The following is a 19,902-nucleotide window of genomic DNA, read 5'->3' on the forward strand; positions in this document are numbered from 1 at the left end:
ATTCACTTCTTCCCTCAACTTGGAAAACAAAGGGACAGAGGCTCCTCTTGACCCTGTGCGGGCCAGGTGTTAGTAAAACATCCATCTCCTACCACATGATATTTTTAAGAAGCAAAGTCTCTCTCTCTCTCATGTTTTTTCTTCTTTAATCCATGCTAAACATTTGTTTAAAACCAACTTGGTCCTTTGATTTAGAATAAGATTTTAAAAACAGAATGAAAATTATGGATTGGCATCATTTATAGCTTAGCTTTTTAAGAGTCTTTGGGAAAAGAAATATCATGCAGACATCTGTAGACCACCAAAAATGCCTCAGAGTCAGATAAAAGACAGTTATGAATACTGATATATAAATCTCTCATATGTGTTAAATGGTATGAAGATAAATATATATAGCAATATATTTATATGGACACAATCTCTAAAAGGAGCATTATTGATTAAAGTGTCTCTCTTACTCAAATAATAAACTCAGGTAAAGTTCAGAGATCCTCTCTTTTAACCTGGTTTCCTGACTCTAGGCACTTCACTAGGAAGCAATAATTTTGCCAGCCATTTGGCTGTCACTAGGTACCAAATTCCTGGGCTGGCAATGGGGAAAAACCTCTTCTTCTAGTCTCATTCTCAGAGACCATGGAGAAAGGTCAGGATCTGTGAAACCAGTTCAGTACATGCATGTGTGGGATGTGATCATGACCTTTTGTCCAAGGCAATGTGTGTGTGTGTGGAGGGGTGTCCACTTTGGAGCAGAGATCTGAACCCCCCCCCAACTCCCCTGCATTTGCATTTCATGGATCCTTTAAGGAAGCTAAGCTAACGAATCTTGCCATTTCTTAAGTTTGAAAGATACAAAACAGAAAGGTGAATGAGAGCTCTCATCCTCAGCCCTCATGAGCCCACCCCTTACTCCCTGCTTCTGAAAGTGTCCTTCGGCAAAAAGCGAGTGTCCTTATCCCCACACCCATTTCCCAGGCCAATTTTGAGGAGCCGTGGGGGCAGGTTGTCTGAGGGAGCTTAATACATTCCCAAGGATGGAGCAGATTACTATAAAGAGCCAGGGTAATACTCTGGTTTAGAACATCCCAAGTGGAAAGGATGTTTTTGGTCATCACCTAGAGCCACCTTGTCTTATCACTCAGAGCTTCCCCCATCGCATCTCCTTCCTTGTGTCAAAATACAATCTGTTGCAGGCCTCCCTTTGGTCCCCACCACCCGAACCCCAAACCAGCCAGCCAAGGCTTCCCAGCTCTCAACTGTCCAGCGCCTTCACTCAACCCCCACCTCACCACCCCTCCGCAACGCTCTGGCCGCAAAGGCAAGGGCACGGAGCCGCTGGCCGACTTACCCTGGGACAACTGTTTTCGGGTCTGCGTCGTTTGGTGTCCACGGGGTAGGATGCGTGGTACGGCCGCCTTACAGGACTGGTCTTTGCAGCGCGGTAACAGCAGCCGCCTGGGACAGCCCTGGGCCTCGAGGCTGCCGGGTAGGTGGGCATAAGAGCAAGGGAATGAAGTGGGTTGTGGAGGGAGGGGGGCAAGAACTACCTCCTACCTTGGCTTCCCCCTTCCTTCCTCAGTTATTCCCAAACTTCCTTGTGGTTGGCTGGCCCTCCTCACCTTGCGTCTTCACCTGTGCCCAAAAACTCTTTACCCGCGCGGCTGCCTTGCTCTTGCTTATTTCTCCTGGCTGTCTGACCCAACAAGGGCCCCTCCAAATGCACGCACTCCTTTCACACAGACCGCTACACAATAGCAGCAAGGAAAGAAACAGACACGGAAACTGACAGGGGTAACTACAAGGGAGAGAGAGCGAGAGCCGCATTCACACACGCACACTAAAGCTCAACCTGCTAGATAGTGGCTGGCCGGAGCCCCTGCCACCCCTCCAAATCCCTTTTCCAAACTAGAGGTTTGTGTCCCTTTAGACTGCTGCTTCTGGAAAACGCTATACGGAGAAGGGGAACAGAAAGCAAAGAGAGGTGGGGAGGGGAAAAATCAAGGGGGCGCGCTCCCTTTCTCCTTCCCACCCCTAGTTCCCAAAATGTCCAAACCTGCGCGCCTCCTTTTCCCTTTTATCTGTTCCCGGCTTCCTTCTGCTCCTGATTTCTGTATTTTTCTCCTTTGGGGGTGACTGAAAGCTGCGGAGAACCCGTCGCGGTTGTAGTGTGTGCATGTGTCTGTGTGTGTGAGAGAGCGAGAGCGAGAGAGGGAGAGGGAGAGGGCGAGAGCGAGAGCGAGAGCGAGAGCGAGAGGTACCGCGGCGGTAAGCAAAAGCACCTTTCACCTCTCCCAGACCCCAGCTGATGCTTCACTCGGTCAACCCAGCTCCAGGCTAGAGCGGGCGGGGCAGGCGGGGGAGGCAGGAAGGGGGAGGGAAAGAGGGAGTACCCGGCAAGCCTGCAGGGGCAGCTCCTGCCTTCCCTGCAGCTCGGCAGCGAAGGGTGGAAGGAAGCCACAGCCGCAGCCCCAAGTCGGCCCCCTCTGCCCCTTCCCACCGTCTCATCTCTCCCCCTTCGGTACGGAATTTTATGTTTATACGTTTGCTCTTCCCGGACCTCCCCCTCCCTTGGGTGGTAGCAGAAACGGGGGACTGCGTGCGGGTGCGTGGAGAGAGGACTGGGGCACTTCTGGGCGCCTGGCTGCAGGGTCTCTCTTTCCCCTTGGCTTTAGGGTCCCCTGATTTGGGCAGCAACCCCTGCCCGCCCCTCTCAGCCAGGCGTCTGGGAGGGCGGTGGTAGGGTTTCGCCACGGTCCATGGATCATTCTGGGAGAAAGGAAGTTGAACCCGTGCGAACGCAGGCGGCTGACCGGACAGCAGCGCCCTAAGTCGCTAGGGGCTACACTAGGGTTCACTTCGGGGCAGCATGGTTTCAGACAAATCTAGCGTGATCCGTTGCCAGCAGCCATGGAGCGCAGCCCATTTCTCGCATCCATTTTTCTCTCACCAGTTGGGTCGTCTCCTAGGATGCTGCCTAGATTGATAGAAGTGGTGGGATAGTAATTTGGTAAGATGAGGTGGTTATGGCTTAGTGGTAGCAGTGGTATCTGCGTGGGGCTGGTCTGGGGGGTCACTGAACACTTCCGTGAGTCTTTGATCTTTGCACCTCCGTGTCACGTGAGGCGTTTCTCCACCCCCACCTCTCACTCCACATACCGGTGCCCAAAACCGTTATCACTCCTCTTGAACCATCCTGGAACCATCTGAATGGCCCCACTTCCACCTCAAACCTGATAATTCCACATCCACCCTGAAGGCAGTGAGGTCCGCTAGCTGACAGCGTCTCATGGTCCGGCCACACATCCCAAAAACTTGGCTTTGTCTTTCAGCTCTCTTAACTCTCTCCAGAAAGGGGGGTTCGAGGCTTTACTTATCTGGATGCTGGGCCCCTGGGCCGGTACCAGAAACTCTTTTCCCTGCCCATTCTTATAGCAATCCCGAGCTCAGAGAAAGTTCAGCTGTTTCTCCTGCTGTTGCTTTAACCCCTTGAGCACATCCTGCGAGCCCTAGTAGAGCTCCAGAAAATAGCCGGTCTTCCTTGTCTAAGTAGCCACTTGCTCCCTTTCCCCCGCCTGTGAAGCAGGCATTAGTTATGTTTAGTGGAAGCTCTGACAACTCGCTTCCTAGGCTATCCTGGGAAGTTCCTTGAGGAGCCCAGCAGAACAAGTTTTTTTCTGTTGTCCTCAGTCCTGAAGCTTCCCTAGCCCTGAGGTGACCCAATATTCTGGAGAATATTAAGCTTTTGGATGGGAGCTAACCTCCAGCTCAGCTGAAGCTTTCACTCCAAGACCAGAGTGCAACCAGGAACAGTGCTCAGGAAGGAGGAAAACCCTATTCTTATGGGTTGTTTCCTTCAAAAGCCAGATATACAGTGGCAATAGTGTTTAATTTATGGCGAGTATGTGTGCATCTACATTTTAGTATTTTCTTAAGTGGATAAAACCAAAATGTCTCTTCCAACCACTGCCCTGCCCTGCTAACCTCAGGAGGTCAAGGATATACAAAGGAAAACAAAAGTAAACACACATATATACACAAAACAAAACAAAACAGAACAAACAAAAACAATTTCATGCAAATGCAAGTCATTATTATATAAATTTCAGGAAAAATCTACTAGAGGATCTAGATTCTAGAGGATCTTTTTATGCAATTAAGAGGCTGACTTAAGCAGGGATTCCTTGTAAAACATGGGTGTCGGTGGCTCCTCTTTTCTGTAGAATATTTCTGTATGGAAATATTCAGGCTTTCCCCTTGGTGGCTAAGGATGTATGTCTATTTGAACTCTCCAAGGGCAATTTTCAACAAGAGGCCACATCTGCAAAAGTTGTTCAAAGCCAAAAATGGAAGCCACTATTTGAATAATTTAAGCCCAGTTGTACTAGACTTCTAGGCTAGGTTACTCACATGGTCTGTCTGATTCGAACATCATGACAGATATGACTGTCAAAATACAACTGAAACTTGAGAACTTAAGAATTTTGGCCCATTGTGTTCCTAGAAAAAAATATAATTGAGACTTAAAAAATTCAAGCATACTTTTCCGTCCTTACAGCCTTGACAAAAGTCATAAGTGTTATATATAGATTGGACTTTAAAGTAATATCATAGGCAAAGAGAGACTGATAAAAAGAACCCAGAAAGTGAAAGCATTTTCCTTTCCCCTTTAAGTAGGTTTCTCAACCTCAGCACTGACATTTGGGACTGGATAATTCTTTGTAGTGGGGAGGGGGACACTCCCTTGTGCATTGTACTATGATTAGCAGCATCATTGGCCTCTATCCTCTAGATGCTAATTTCACACACTTCAGCTGTCCTCCAGATCCAGTCATGACAACAAAAATGTCTCCAGGCATTGCAAAATGTCTCCTGGGAGGGCTAAATTGCCCCCAGTTGAGAACCATGACCATTTAAGATAATATCATATTGCAAAGATCATATTTTATCTTAATTCTTCTGCTACTGGCATGGCATGTCCAGACCTTGTATTGAACAGATCTCAGAAAAATATGGGATATTTTGTGAGGAAGAGCATAAGGAGTCCTCACAAATTAATGTTTTGAAAAAATGGTTGAACTCATTGTTATTAGCATTGCCACCCTCCCAGTCACCATCTAACTAGTGTTGAGCATACACTATAGTAAGGAAGCATACCAAGTGTTGATTATACCAAATATCTGAAAGATATAATTTCGGCTGTGAAAATGAGACAAATGACTTTTTTCCCCCAAGGGGACAAGGCTACTGAATTTTCATGTATAATCAGTTTCTTGATTAAAACAACCAGGCTTTCTCCCCCTTCTGTTTCCCTTTTGTCCCCAGCACTGACTTATTCTTGTGGGTACTACCAGGGACATTGATCTTTGTCTGGCTAATTACCATAACACCATGAAGAATTTTTTTGACTTCTCTATAAGTGGCACTTGTACCATAACAATGCAGCTGGCATTGAAATGACCACAACATCACAAAGGCTATAACAAATTTAGGAGACTGAAGGCAAGTTTTGCTGTTCTTGTTGTTTTTGTAGGAAACAGCTTTAATTTACTGCATGTTAGACAAATATACAACAATGGCAAAGGCAAAGGAAATTTAATGTAATATAAGAATAGATGATACTTAAAATACTTTGGAGTGTTGGAAAATGTCTTGGTGTGATTTTGGGCTTTAACACTCAGAAATTTCTCTGCCCCAGGAAGTCAAACAACACTAATGTGAATTGTAGGATCCTGATCAGAAATTCAGCAAAGGAAAATACAGGAGGAAGTGAAGAACGTCTTTTGAAATCAGCTGAGTAAGCCCTTGCCTTAGAAAATAAAGTTTCTAGTAAGCCATGACTGCATCAATGTCACTTGCTTTGGATAACTACTAACCCAATGCCATATATAGCTATATATCTATTTATCTATATATCTATCTATAGATAGATAGATATCACATGTCACTTTCAAAGACAAATGCTGGGCTAATGTCCATAGCAGGGACTAACAATTAGCACTTTCAAGCTTTATCCCTTCATAACATTATTCTTTTACCAAGGCTAGTTATTAATTTAAATAAGAGTTTTGCCTGAATTGGGGCCATAAGTGACTGGAAATAATTGGAAATAGGTTTCACTTTTCAAAAGTATATGTAAATTCTTACATCACAACAGGATCCCTGTAATCAAGGCATGAGGTCTTAAATTAATAGATGATTAATTTTAATAAAAGTAAAGTAAAAACAGCTACATTTCATGGATTAGCAAGGGACTTTGTTGTGTTCAATATTAATAGGACTAAAAAGGGCCACAGGCAAATTTGTTAAGTAGAATTAAAAACTCACAGAAATTTAGTGAACGTTGGGCTTGTAAGCAGAGCGTAACCTGAGGTTACATGAACAATTAGCTTCCAGACAAGTCTCCAACAAGTCTTTTTGCTCTGCAATTGACTCTCTGTAACCTCAGGAAGGACAGGTTTAAACTTCACCCTGCATGAACCCACCCTGGCTTATTAAAATTTGCCCTAGTGGAATAATATGATCTGCCTTAATCACGTATACCAGTGTGTTCTCTCTGAGGAATAGCTCTGTCTTCAGGCTTATTTATGAATATGAAGAAATTTTGCACTATCTCCTAGTAAAGAGAGTCCATGTATTTCTTTGGGATGAGGACCCTTGCAGTCACTGAAATTACCTTGATAGCAAATTAGGCCTTGCATAATTTGTAGAAGCTGGGAGTAGAAGAGGGAATGTTTATTTCTCCTGCCTTTTTAAGAATTGGCTATTTTTGATTTTCAAGGAGGACTTCGTGTGAAAAATGAAATTTGTTTTGAAAAATTTTCTCTGGAGGGTTTGCTGGTGTGAAAGAGTAGCTGGTGAACCATGCTTTATTCTTCCTTTTTAAAATTTTATTGTAGCATATATATAATAAAATATGTCATTGTAGCCATTTTTAAGTGGGCAATTCAGTAGTATGAATCACATTCACAATATGGTGCTATCATCACTACCATCCATTACCAAAACTTTTTCTTCACTCTAAACAGAAACTTTTTGCCTATTAATCAATGTCTTAGTTTGCCACAGGGCTGCTGATGCAAAGTAGCAGAAATGGGATGGCTTTTATAATGGGAAACTTATTAGGGGTAAATACTAAGTTTTGTCTGTGAAATGTCCAAATCAAGGCCTCATCAGAGGTACTTCCTCACCAAAATTAGCTACTGGTAATTCTGGTGTCCCACTATGTATAGAAGCAAGATGGCAGCCATCTCTGCCAAGGTCCCTGCCTTCCTCTCTGGGCTCACCATCTCCCAGAGCCCAGCTGTAGGCTATTGGGCATATGGCTAGTCTCTTCAATCTTGAACTGCTCCATTGGCCCAACCTCTTGGGAACTTTGTGATTAAGTTTTGATGCCAGTGATTCTCAAGTCCTTTCCCATGTAGCAGTATCAAAAGTAGCAGCTTCCTTTCTCTCTGTGTGTGTCTCTCTGTGTCTCCCTTTATATAAGACCCAGAAAAAGGGTGAAGAGGAAACCTGAAACATGCCTCACTGACATAGTCCAATCAAAAGCAATCTAATCAAGTGATCTAAAGTAAATTTAATACTATCAAAAGGTACCCCACTCACAGGAATAAATTAGCTTAATAACATAATCTTTTGGAATTCAAAAAGAGAACTTCAAACTACAACAAGGTAACCCTGTAATTTACTTTCTGTCTCTATGAATTTGTTTGTACTAAATATTTCAGATTAAGTAGAATGAAATAATATTTGTCCTACTGTGTCTGTCTTATTTCCCTTAGCCTAATGTTTGCAAGGTTTTGTAGGATGTATTAGTACTTCATTCATTTTTATGGGTAGAAATATTCTGCTAAATGTATAAAACATATTTTGTTTTTCCATTCATCTCTTTATGGACATTTTGATTGTTTCCAGCTCTGGTTATTGTAAATAATGCTGCTAAGAATATTGTCATACAAGTACCTGTTTAAGTCCATCTTTTTAATTCCTTTGGGTCTATACCTAAGAATGTAATTGTCAGGTCATATGGTAAGTTTATGTTTAATTTTCTGAGGAACTACTGAATTGCTTTCCATACTGGCTGCACTATTTTCCATTCAAACATGTAAGAAAGTTTCTATTTCTCCACATCCTTTCCAAAACTTCTTAATTTAAGTTTTTTTTTAAAAAATAGTGTGTGAGATGTAGTATCTCATTGTGGTTTTTGATTTGCATTTCCCTAATGACTAATGATGTTGATCATATTTCCATGTGCATATTGACCACTTGTTTATCTTCTTAGAAAAAAATGTCTCCTCAAGTCCTTTTCCCATTTTTAATTTGGTTGTCTATCTTTTTGTTGTTGAGTTGTTGGAGTTTTTATATATTCCGGATATTAAGCTCATATCAGGTATATTATTTGCAACTAGTTTTGATCTGCATTTCCCTAATAGCTAGTGATGTTGAACATGATTTCATGTGCCTTTTGGCCATTTGTATTTCGTATTTGGAGAAATGTCTATTCAAGTCTTTTGCCCATTTTAAAAATTTGGGTTGCTTGTCTTTTATTGTTGAGTTGTATGACCTCTTTATATAACATAGAAATCAAATGCTTATCAGATATGTGGTTTCCAAATATTTTCTCCCATTCTGTATATAGTCTTTCTACTTTCTTGAAAATGTTTTTTTTAAATATTTATTATTATTTTTTAATTACATTAAAAAAAATATATGAGGTCCCATTCAACCCCACCGCCCCCGCCCCCCACTCCCCCCACAGCAACACTCTCTCCCATCATCGTGATACATCCATTGCACCTGGTAAGTTCATCTCTGAGCATCACTGCACCCCATAGTCAATGGTCCACATCATAGCCCAGACTCTCTCACGTTCCATCCAGTGGGCCCTGGGGGGATCTACAGTGTCCCGTAATTGTCCGTGAAGCACTATCCAGGACAACTCCACGTCCCGAAAACGCCTCCACATCTCATCTCTTCCTCCCGTTCCCCACACCCAGCAGCCCCCATGGCTACCGTTCCCACACCCATTCCACAATTTCTCTGTGGACATTGGATTGGTTGTGTCCATTGCACACCTATGTCAAGTGAGGGCTTAGATTCCACATGGGTACTGGATGCACTCTTCCCGCTTCTAGTTGTAGACACTCTAGGCTCCATGTTGTGGTGGTTGACCTTCTTCAACTCCATGTTAGCTGAGTGGAGTAAGTCCAATAAATCAAAGTGTAGGAGCTGAAGTCTGTTGAGGCTCTGGGCCTGGGTGTCATATTATCAGTCCAGAGATTCAAATCCCCTACATATATCTTAAACCCAGCACCAACTACAATTCCAATAAAGTAGCATGCAAGTCTTGTGAAAAGAGATCCCCTCTGAGTCCAATTCCATCATGCAGAAACACCAGCTCCAAAGAAGGGCCATCTGTCATGGCAGTGAACCCCTTCTGCCATGACCATAGAACCCGTGGGTCTCTTTATCCCTCAAAAGAACCAATACCTGGGGTTGTATCTACCTTATCTGTCTCTTAGACTCTGTTCAGTTGTACATAGGGGTATTCCTTCTGACAACCTCCAGACTCTTTTTTAGAGACTCACAGCCTTATAATCTCATTTCTCCTTTCCATTTCCCCCTTACATTAGGTCAAACCGTTTCCCGAAGTCATGTTATTATATGTAGACAGGTATATTGAAAATGTTTTTTGATGTGCAAAAGTTTTTAATTATGATGAGGTCCAATTTATCTATTTTTTCCTTTTGTTGCTTGTGCTTTTTGGTATTATATCTAAGAATCCTTTGACAAAGCTAAGGTCATAAAGATTTTCCTCTTTGTTTTCTTCTAAGAGTTTCATGGTATTAGCTCCTATATTTAGTTCTTTGGCCAATTTTGAGGTAATTTTTATATGTTGTTTGAAGTAGGGGCTCAGTTTCACTCTTTTGCATGTGGATATCTAGTTTTCTATTATTTTAAAAGACTATTTTTTACTCTTGCATGGAATTGGCACCCTTGTTGAAAATCAGATGGCAGTAGATGTACTGACGTGTTTCTGGACTCGCAATTCTATCCCATTGATCAATTATGTCTATCCTCATGCTACTACTGTACTGTTTGATCATTGTAGCTTTGTAGTAAATGTATGTTGAAATTGGGAAATGTGAGCCTTCCAACTTTGCTCTTTATCAAGTTTGTTTTGGCTATTCAGAGATTCTTATAATTCCATAGGAATTTGAGGATCAGATTTTACATTTCTGCAAAAAAAAAGGCTACTGTAATTTTGATAGAGATTGTATTAAATCTGTGATAGCTTATAGATGTTTTGAATCTTAACAATATTTAGTCTTCCAATCCATTAACACAAGATATCTTTAGATTTTTTTAAGCCTTTTTAAAACCTTGCAGCAGTGTTTTGTAGTTCTCAGTGTAAAAGTTTTTCACTTCCTTGGTTAAATTGGTATCCAAATAGTTTATTTTTTTATAGGCTATTGAAAAAGCAGTCTTTTCTTAATATATATTTTGGATTTGTCATTGTTGGTGTTGAGAAACACAATGAAATTTTGTGCATTAGTTTTATACCCTGCAACTTTGCTGAATTCGTTTATTAGCACTAATAACTCTTGTGGATTTTCGGGGATTTTCTACGTAAAGAGCATGTCATCTAAGACTAGACATAGTTTTACTTCTTCCATTACAATTTGGATGCCTTTTATTTCTTTTTCTTGTCTACTTGCTCTGGCTAGAACTTCCAGCGCAAGGTTTAATATTAGTAGTGAAAGTAGATATCCTCTTGTTCGTGATCTTATAGGGAATCTTTCAGTCTTTCATCATTGCTTATGATGTTAACTCTGTGTTTTTCATAAATGCCCTGCCTGATAAGGGTTTTCCTTTCTATGTCTAGTTTTTGGAGTATTTTTATCATGAAAGTGTGTTGGATTTTGTCAAATGCCTATTCTGCACCAATTGAGCTGATCATGAGGATTTTTCCTTTGTTCTATTAATGTGGTTTGTTACATTGATTGAATTTCTTATGTTGAACCACCATTAGTTTGCCTGGATCAATATCACTTTGTTCATGGTATATAATCCTGTTAATATGATGGTAGATTTGGTTTGAACGTATTTTGTGAAGGTTTTCTAATCTATATTCATAATGGTCATTGGTCTGTAATTTTCTTGTCTTGTGATACCTTAATCTGCCTTTAGTATGAAGATAATGCTGACCTGATAATATGAGTTAGGCAGTTTTCCCTCCTATTCAATTTTTGGTAAGGTTTTGAGAAGGATTGGTGTTAATTCTATACTTGTTATAATTCATCAGTGAAGCCATTTGTAACTGAGTTTTGCTTTACTGGGAAGTTTTTGATTACTGATTCAGGTTTTTGATTACTGAGGCAATCTTTTTACTTGTTATAGGTTTGTAAGATGTTTATTTCTTGAGTAGTTTTAGGTATTTCTGTTTTTCTACAGATTTGTCCATTTCATCTAGATTAACTAACTCTTTGGAATAAAATCGTTCTTTATTTTCTGTTATAATCTTTTTATATTTGTGAGGTCAGTAGTAATGTCCCTGCTTTCATTTCTGATTTTAGCTATTTGCATCTTCTCTCTTTTTTCTTTTTCAGTCTAGCTAACATTAATTTATTGATCGTTTCAAAGAACTAACTTTTTGTTATATTGATTCTCTCTGTTGATTTTCTATTCTCTGTTTCATTTTTCCCACTTCAGTCTTTATTATTTTCGTTTTTCTGATAACTTTAAGCTCTTCTTATTCTAGATCTTCAGGTTGCAAAGTAAGATTATTGATTTGAGACCACCCTTCTTTTTTACGTAGGCATTCAGTGTTATTAATTTCCTTCAGAGCACTGTGTGTTCATTGCAAACCATGTGTTTTGGTATATTGTGTTTTCATTTTCATTTGTCTCAAATATTTTCTAATTTGTCTCTTGATTTCTCCTTTGACCCATTTATTGTTTAAGAGCATGTTGTTTAATTTCCATACGTAATTTCAAATTTCCAGTTTTCCTTCTTTTATTGATTTATAGCTTCTTTTCACTGTGTTCAGAGAAGATATTTTATATTTTTTCAGTATTTCCAATTTTATTGAGAATTTTTTTGTTACCTAAGAATTATCTATCCTGAAGAATGATCTGTGTGCACTTGAGAAGAAGATGTATTCTGCTATTGTTAGGTGGAATGTTCTATATTTTTCTCTTATGTCTAGTTGGTTTATAGTATTCTTCAAGTCCTCTATTCCCTTTTTGATCTTCTGCCTTCATGTCCAATATATTATGGAAAATGATACATTGAAGTCTCCAAGTATTATTGTAGAATTGTGTATTTCTCCCTTGAATTATGCCAATGCTTAGTTTCATATAATTTGGGGCTCTGTGGTCAGGTAGATATATGCTTTTCTTTTCTTTTTTTTTATTTCTCTCCCCTTCCCCCTCCAGTTGTCTGCTCTCTGTATCCATTCGCTGTGTGTTCTTCTATGTCTGCCTGAATCTGTGTCTCATTTGTTGCGTCATTTACTGCATCAGCTCTCCATGTGTGTGGCACCATTTCTGGGCAGGCTGCCCCTGCATGGCATGGCACTTCTTGCGCGCATCAGCACTGAAAGTGGGCCAGCTCCACATGGGTCCAGGAGGCCCGGGGTTTGAACCGCGGACCTCCCATGTGGTAGACGGATGCCCTATCCACTGTGCCAAGTCCGCTTCCCTGCTTTTATTTTCATTTTGTTATTAGAGAAGTTGTAGGCTTACAGATATGATGCAGAAAATTCAGAGTTCCCATATACTGCCCTATTATTAACACTTTATATTAATGTGGTACATTTGCTGCAATTAAAAGAACATTTTTTATAATTATACTATTAACCAGAGTCCATGGTTTACTCTAGGGTTCACTGTTTGCATTGTGCAATATTATGGATATATTTAAAAAATTTTTTTCTAATAGTGTAAATACAACTCAAAATTTCCCTTTTAACCACATTCACTTATATATTTAAATGCTGTTAATTACGTTTACAGTGTTATGTTACAATCACCACCATCCACAACCAAAACATTTCTGTCATCCCAAATGGAAACTCTGTACAATTTAAGCATTGACTCCCCATTCCTTACTAATACCCCAGCTCATGTTAACCTATACCCTAGTTTCTAATTCTATGAATTTGCTTATTGTAATTATTTCCTATCAGTGAGATCAGACAAAATTTTGTGTCTGGCTTATTTTACTCAACATGATGTCTTCATGGTTCATCCATTTTGTCGCATGTATCAGAACTTCATTCATTACTAGAGCTGTATAATATTCCATTGTATGTATATATCATATATTGTTTATCCATTAATCAGTTGATGGACACTGGTTGCTTCCATGTTTTGAGAATTGTGAATAATGCTACTATGGACATCAGTATGCAAATATCTGTTTGAGTCCCTGCTTTCATTTCTTTGGAGTATATACCTAGACATGGAATTCCAAGGTCATATGGTAATTCTATTGTTATTATGGTTCAGTTCTTCTCTGGTGGTTAATAAGAGGCCTCTTTTCCTCATTACATAGGTCAACTGACAGGCTGCATGAGGGTGCTCATTACATGGCAGCTAGCATCCCCCAAAGTGAATGAGACAAAGGAGTGATAGAGACCAAGGACTCGACTGTCTTCTATAACCTTATCTTGGAAGCATCATATTGACCCTTCCGTCATATGCTATTTGTCATACAGACCAACCCTGGTTAAGTATGGGAGAGGAATAACAAGAGGCAGGGATCATTGGAAGCCATTTTGGAAGCTAGCTACCACAATTATGTATGTTACAGTATAATTTGTTAGAAAGCTACACATGTTTTTGTGTGAATGGAGATGTGGAGGAAAAAGCTTGAAAATACAAACATCAAAGTATCAAGAATGTTTGTTTCTGAGTGGGGAGAATATAGATATTTTTAAAAATATGTATTTTATTTTCTATTTTCCAATTTTTAATGTAATGAACTTGCATTATTGATGTTTGATAAAGTAAGCAAGTAATCAATATATTTGGTAGTTAAAGGAAAGCAGCAAGGTGAGATTTAGGTTTAAGAATAGACTTTGTTGAGGAAAGGTTTTATTATTTTTAATAGGAAAACAAATATATTTGTAGACTGAGGTAAAGGATGAAAGTCAGAGGCACAGGAGAGAGAAGGGGGTATTGATGAAACTGATGGATATGGGATAGAGGACATTCCATTGCACAGAGGCTTTACCATAATTACAGTGATAGATAATGAGAATCCAGATACAGGGAGGAGTTAGCCTCAAACATCAAAATATGTAAGCCTTGGCCAGAACATGTTAGCTTCACCAAGAACACTTACCCTTGAATTAGAGTGAGAACATGCTTCTGAAATAAAAGAGAAGGAAGAGAAGATGGATACCATTATTATAAATGTTTCAATATTAAGGCAGGAAAGTTGATGGAGTTTCCACTCAACAGTCCCTATTTTCCTTCTGAAGAGTACAGTAGGACATTCTGCTGAGTCTGACTGTGATGGGGTAAAAGGCTTGGATAGAGTTTTGAAAACTTAAAACTACTGTGGTTTGGAATGGGAAAGAGGGCCAACTGTGGTCTGTAGTGGCATCTTTAAATTTGAACAACAGCATTATCAACTCATGTAGTAATGTTCATCTGTTGAATACTAATATGCTTACCACCTTTCATAGTGTTGGTCAGCCACTGATGTAGATTTACATCTCTTTAAAAGTGATGACAAGCTAATGTAACATGTTTTCAGAGCATTTATCCATACTGCTAGTTAAATTGACCTTATTGAATTATATTTATAGAGAGACCATGACATAGTTAACTTTACTTTCAGGAAAGCAGTTACCAGTCCCCATTTGGGTTAAAACAAAAGCAAAATTTTGATCTTCTTTTATAAATGGCCATGTAAGTAGGATTTTTGCAAGAATATTTTATGTAGGTAACATGAATTATTTTCAGGTAGAAAATCTTAATAATATAGGTTGTGAGTATCCAGATAGGTAACTAAAGCACTCTGTAGCTCATTAATATTCTAGACAAGACCCCAAATCTAGCAGCTTCTCTTCTTCTTGAGAAATTATAAAAACATTACATTACTGGAGAACATGAAAAATAGAGCATACCTTAGTGTAGGGAGAAGAAAAATCACATCGAAAATGCTTTGCATAGGACTTCTGACACATGAAAGATTAGAGAAGCACAGGACTCACTTCTCTTCAGAAAAATAGCTTGAAGACAGTCAGAAACTGTCCAGAAAGCAGTTCTAGGGCTTAGAACAGCAGGGGAAGCCTGGACACCACCCAGAAAAGAGAGGGGCAAAGAGAAGGAAGAAAGATGAGTGAGTAAAGTTGCAATTGCAGCTGCTGGCATCCATCCCCCCACCATCAGAACAGATAGCAGTGAGTCCTCTGACCACTGACTGGGAGCTACAGACTAGGGGTCACAGGGGTACACTTCCCCAGAAAAGGAGGGAGGGAGGGGCTCACCCTATGATCTGGCTTTTGGCCAGGGAACATGGTCTGCAGCACCCCATGGGTCTCTCACTTCCTGACTGGGTAAAGCTGTGTCATAGTTCTCCCTGGGAATTGGTAGGGAACAAAAGGAAGGATATTTGAGAACATACCTTCTCAAGCAGTCTCCCTGTTAAACCAGACTGTTTGCTGAGTGAAATTTAATTCCTTCCCTGGAAAAGGGAGTGTGTGGTCAGTGGAAATATTTTGAGCAAGTTTAATTTGTAAGGCTTGGCTTTGAATAGCCCACCCTGAGAGGAATTCTCCAGTGCATTGAATTTACAGCACATATCTAGTTGGGGTTCCAGTGAGCACATTCTCCCCTGGTTCTGAATGAAGAGGTCTGATGAAGATCATCATCTACTGGCAGACCAGGAAAGTGCACATGAAAAGGGGAAAAAAAGAGGCTTTTGGGTACCTTTACTGCCTCCCTCCCCAAGGCTCCTAGAAACTGGTCTACACCCAATTACTGGTTCAATGGCTCTGGTTTGAGCAGTTAATCTGGGGCAATCCTAAAGATCTAGAACAAGTTGAACCAAGAATCAAAGAAAAGAGGCAACCCACAGCACTAAATCCCTAGGCAAGAGTGAGAAACTGACCATGAGAGTAAACGCACCATCATAATCAGATGCCTAGACATCAACAAAAAATTACTATCCATACTAAGAAAAAGGAGGACATGGCTCAGGATAAGGGAAAACAATAAAGCTTCAGATGAGACACTGGATTTCAAACATCAATGATGTTCATACAAATCTCCTAAATCAAATCAAGGAATTGAAGGACAACATGGCTAAAGAGATAACTGATATTAAGAAGACATTGGACAAACTCAAAGAAGAATTTGAAAGCTTGAATAGAAAAGCAATAGAGCTTATGGAAATCAAAGACACAACAGGTGAGATTAAAAATACACTAGAGAGAAGAGGGGGCAAGATGGCGGCTGAGTGAACATCCCTGTTAGAGTCTTCTGCAGGGAATCGGCTGGGCGGCGTTGGAGACTCTTTGGGACCGGATTGTTTCGGGACTTTTGCTGGTCCGGAGGTGTCTGGACATCGATTTGGAGGGAAGTTTGTTTTTTTTGTTTTTTTTTTTTCGGTTTTCTCTTTCCCTCTTGTCCCACATCTTCCACTTATTTTTACTTTAATTCAAGTATACAATAGGTGCTACAGGGAACACCTCACATTTGCTGGGTTTTCCCATCCTCCACTGCCTCATTTCTGTGTGAACTGATTAGGCTACCTACACTATCCCCCTTCCCCTGCATCTTGATATCCACTATCATCTACTGTCTCTCCTATATTCCACCCCCCACCTCCCGTTCTTTGATCCACAAAGTGTCTAACTCTTAATTTCTAATACCTTTGTTCTGTTTTCTGTCTATTATCCACTCTTGAAACTATTACCTTTCTTTTCTTTTTCCCTCTCTCATGAAAACAATAGCTGTGTAGTTCATACCATATTCCTCCCAAATTCAGTCATCAACTTCATAAAAGGTACTCTACCTACAGCTATAACTCTATACAATCTACATGAATCTAACCTCCATCCTTCCAGATCTCATATTCCTGCTTTATTAACATACATCACCAATACAACTTTACACTTTTCCCTTGCTTACACAATTGCCTTTCCCCAACACTAATACTTTCCTCTAAAGTGAACTTAACCAACAACAAGTAACTAGAATAAGAAGAAAAAAGTGACAAAGAGAAGATATAACACCTGTGCAAAAATAACAACTAATTAACCTCCAAGAGCAGACAAAGAAGCTAAGGAACTGATTAAATTCGTCAAAATAAAGAGATGACCAGAAAGCAACAAAAATCTACGAAACAAACCAATAATCAGGAAAACATGGCTGAATCCAATCAACAAACCAATAATCACGAAGGGGAGCAAAACTTGGCACAAGCAATGAAAGATCTCAGAACATTTATCACCGACAAATTTGATGCAGTAATGAAAGAGGTTAACAACATGAAGACATCACTTGGAGGGGAAATTGCAGACATACGCAAAAACATAACAGATATGATGGGAATGAACACCACAGTTCAAGAAATCAAAAATACACTTGCAGCAAATATCAGCAGACTAGAAGAGACAGAGCAGAGAATTAGTGATGTGGAAGACAGTACATCAGAAATCAAACAGATAGTAGAAGGGGTCAATAAGAAGATAGAAAAAATCCAATTAGGATTTAGGGACCTGAATGACAATGCAAAACGCTCAAACATACGTATTATAGGCATTCCAGAAGGTGAAGAGTAGGGAAAGGGGTCAGAAAGAGTGTTGCAGGAAATAATGGCTGAAAACTTCCCAAATCTACTGAAAGAGACAGATGTACATATCCAAGAAGCACAGCGCACTCCACAAGTCATAAACCCCAACAGGCCCACCCCAAGACATATACTTGTCAAATTATCCAATGCTCAAGACAAAGAGAAAATCCTAAAAGCAGAAAGAGAAAAGAAAACCATCACATACAAGGGAAGCTCAATTAGATTAAGTGCTGATTTCTCTTCTGAAACCATGGAGGCAAGAAGACAGTGGTATGATATAGTCAAGGTACTAAAGGAAAAAAATTTCCAACCAAGAATACTCTATCCAGCTAAACTAGCATTCAAACATGATGGAGAGTTCAAAATATTCGCAGACAAACAGAAACTGAAAGAGTTTACCAACAAGAAACCTCCCCTTCAAGAAATTCTAAAGGGAGTTCTGCAGGAAGAAAGGAAAAAACAGGAAAGGCCAAGTTGGAGGAGAGTATAAGACCAACAACAACAACAAAAAAGACAAAAAAAAATATACAAACAAAATATGACAAACACAAATCCAATCAAAATATGGCTAACACAAATAATTCCTTGATAGTAATAACACTGAATGTCAATGGATTAAACTCACCTATCAAAAGATTCAGACTGGGACACTGGATAAGGAAATATGACCCATCCATATGCTGTCTACAAGAGACACATCTTAGACCCAGAGACGCATGGAGATTGAAAGTGAAAGGCTGGAAAACAATCATACAAGCTAACAATAACCAAAAAAAGGCAGGAGTAGCTATATTAATATCAGACAAAATAGACTTTAAATGTGAAACAATTGTGAGAGACAAAGAAGGATACTACATTTTAGTGAAAGGGAAAATCTGTCAAGAAGATCGAACAATCATAAATATCTATGCCCCTAACAAGGGTGCCTCTAAATACGTCAGGCAAACGCTGGAAAAACTAAGCGAAAGAATAGATACATCTACAATTATAGTGGGGGATTTTAATACACCACTATCAACTCTGGACAGAACATCTCAAAAGAGAATCACCAAAGAAACAAAACATCTGAATAGTATATTAGAGGAGCTCGATCTAATAGACATATATAGATCGCTACACCCAAACACAGCAGGATATACATTTTTCTCAAGCGCACATGGATCATTCTCCAAGATAGATCATATGCTAGGCCACAAAGAAAGGCTGAACGAATTCAGAAAGATTGAAATCATACAAAACATTATCTCTGACCACAGTGGAGTCAAGCTGGAGATTTGCAAGGGAAAGAAGCCCAGATTTCACACCACGATTTGGAAATTAAACAACACACTCTTAGAAAAACAGTGGGTCAAAGAGGAAATCTCAAAAGAAATCAATGACTACCTTGAAACAAATGATAATGATAACACAACATACCAAAATTTATGGGATGCAGCAAAAGCAGTACTGAGAGGGAAGTTTATAGCCATAAATTCATATATCAAAAAAGAAGAAAGAGCAAAAATTGAAGAACTAACTGCATATTTGAAGGAATTAGAAAAACAACAACAAAGTAACCCAACAGGAAGAAGAAGGAAGGAAATAACAAAGATAAGAGCAGAACTAAATGAAATAGAAAATAAGAAAGCACTTGAACAGATAAACAAGACCAAGAGCTGGGTTTTTGAGATTAACAAAATTGACAAACCTTTAGCAACACTAACAAAGAAAAAAAGAGAGAAGATGCAAATACACAAAATAAGAAATGAGAAAGGCGATATCACCACTGACCCCACAGAAATAAAGACTATCATAAGAGGATATTTTGAAAAACTATATTCCAACAAAAATGACAATCTAGAGGAAATGGACAAATTCCTAGAAACACATAAACAGCCCATATTGACAAAAGAAGAAATTGATGATCTTAACAAACCAATCACAAGCAGAGAGATAGAATCAGTTATTAAAAATCTCCCAACTAAGAAGAGCCCAGGGCCAGATGGCTTCACAGGTGAATTCTATAAAACATTCCGGAAAGAACTGACACCAATCCTGCTGAAACTATTCCAAACCATCGAAACAGAAAGAACATTACCCAACTCCTTCTATGAT

General features: G+C 39.6%; 1 protein-coding gene across 2 annotated transcripts in view; it reads right to left on the reverse strand.

Moving 5' to 3' along the window:
* Positions 1–2,746, reverse strand: part of TRPC5 (transient receptor potential cation channel subfamily C member 5) — a 425,684-nt gene extending 422,938 nt beyond the window's left edge. Inside the window, exons 1-2 of one of the 2 annotated variants that reach the window (XM_058291577.2) lie at positions 2,051–2,746; positions 1,346–1,476 (exon numbers count right to left, since the gene is read on the reverse strand). The gene's annotated coding sequence lies outside the window, so the exon portion shown is untranslated. The remainder of the gene's footprint in view (positions 1–1,345; positions 1,477–2,050) is intronic. The other variant, XM_058291576.1, reaches the window with a different exon arrangement.
* Between the last annotated feature and the right edge of the window lie 17,156 nt (positions 2,747–19,902).

This window comes from Dasypus novemcinctus, chromosome X, assembly GCF_030445035.2.
Source record: "Dasypus novemcinctus isolate mDasNov1 chromosome X, mDasNov1.1.hap2, whole genome shotgun sequence".
NCBI lineage: Eukaryota > Metazoa > Chordata > Mammalia > Cingulata > Dasypodidae > Dasypus > Dasypus novemcinctus.